The sequence below is a fragment of the Austrofundulus limnaeus genome, unplaced genomic scaffold (assembly GCF_001266775.1).
Source record: "Austrofundulus limnaeus strain Quisiro unplaced genomic scaffold, Austrofundulus_limnaeus-1.0 Scaffold1761, whole genome shotgun sequence".
NCBI lineage: Eukaryota > Metazoa > Chordata > Actinopteri > Cyprinodontiformes > Rivulidae > Austrofundulus > Austrofundulus limnaeus.
The window spans coordinates 2,298-4,133 of record NW_013954163.1 but is presented as its reverse complement, the minus strand read 5'-3'; positions in this window follow the sequence as shown (position 1 = coordinate 4,133).

Here is a 1,836-nt window from a genome sequence, read left to right as displayed (position 1 = left end):
CATAAATTCATTTTCACAAGTAAACTGTCATGGAGGTTGAACCCCAGAAATACAGATGCTGCAATGAAGTAAAAAAAAACCCTCTTTATTTATATATGTATAGGTAATATGTAAGGTAATCAAGGTTATTGGTACTTCTGAGGTTTTTTTAAGAAACTAAAATTAATTTAAACACTCCTTAAAAAATGAGTAATTTTAAATCAGTTTAGCTGTTGTCTAATTATAAAAACTAACTGAACAAACTGTATATTTTAATAAAAAATGTTATAATATTTAATGTTAATATTAGCAATTAGTTTGTTTGGATTAATATGCTAAGATAAAAAAACACAGGGTTTATTACCAATCACTTAGGAAAATAAATGGGTCTGTTTTTTTAAGTATTCTGAAAAAAATATAGACGCACAATTTAAATTTTGTTTGAACCATTTGAAGCCGTTAGAAGAAAAAAACTTTAGATCCTGGTCTGCTCGCTCACCTTTGAATCCTATAAAGAGTTCTGTTTGTAGAAAATCACCAAAGTCACGAGGGCGGGGATTTTTGTTTTATAGGCCATCCAGAGATCCTGCTTAGTCGCGTGTCTAACTCATTTCATACTCGTTAGTGTTGCATGATATCACTGAGCAAACCACAGGCTCTGTTTAATCCCTCAGTCTGCAGAAACCAGTCCAGCTGCAGCCATGATGACTCTGAGAGCTCTGCTCATCTGTGCTTCCTGTCTGCAGCTTGTTCTTCCTGCCTCCTCAGCTACACAGCCAGCTAAATGCATCGTGGTGTGGTAAGTGACTCAGGGAATTTTATTTGAATATTCGCTACCAGCCTTGCGTTATGTCCAGGGTGAACCCCACCAGCGACTGCGTGACACAGACACCCAGACCCAGAAGGGAGAAGTGAGTAAAGATAATGTATGGATGCTTCCAGCCTCACTTGTTCTATAAAAACACATTATGGGTAAGATGATCTGTTGAATATTTTATTCTTCCTCCCAGGACTTTTACGTTGCCCTGCTCTGAACCTGTCGGTGACCTGGTGCAGCAGGTGAAGTCCTGGAGCTCCAAGAAGTGTCGGGACGGTCCAGAGAGGTGCATGTATGAGGTGATTACATTTTTCTTTTTTGCTTCTTTTAGCTTTAGCAACTTGCTTTCAGCTCCTCTCGCTGATTTCAGCAACTTTCACCAACATTCACCTCTCACACTGCCCTTTTGCAGAAAATGGTTACTCTAGTTTATTGTTTTTTTATGTTTTTATTATTTAGTTAATGAACGAGTCTCCTAAAGAACTTGAAGTTAAGCACACATCTCCTCAGACTGGCAAAATCACCAACTTTCACTTCATGTTTGGCCCTTCTGCAGCCAAACAATTTTGCAAAATAAAGGTGGGTTTGCTTTTTGGGTGCAGAAGTAATTTTTTTGACAATATGTTTGCTTTAAAATGCCAATATGTTCCCTGCACAGGTTATTTCCACTACTATGTCACCAAATACCACCAGCCCCAATGATTACTGTCTCATCTACAGTCTCATGGATGGTATGAGTAAAACTTACATAAAAACCGAATCAAACGTTACTGTCAATCACTTTATTTATTTATTTTTGCTTAAACAGGAAGTGGGCTGACCCAGGCGTCAGGCTTTAAGGAGATCTGCAACAAGAAGATGTGCCCCCCAAAAGCCTCCGCACAATGTGGCATGGAAGTGTTTTTTATACATTAATACAAATAATATTTTCTGCCTAAACATAAAACTTTATATTTAGCGCTGCTTTGCTTGGCTTTAAACATTAGTTTTAAACACGTAGCTCATCCCTCACTGCATCTTAGCTTGGTGTTCATTACATT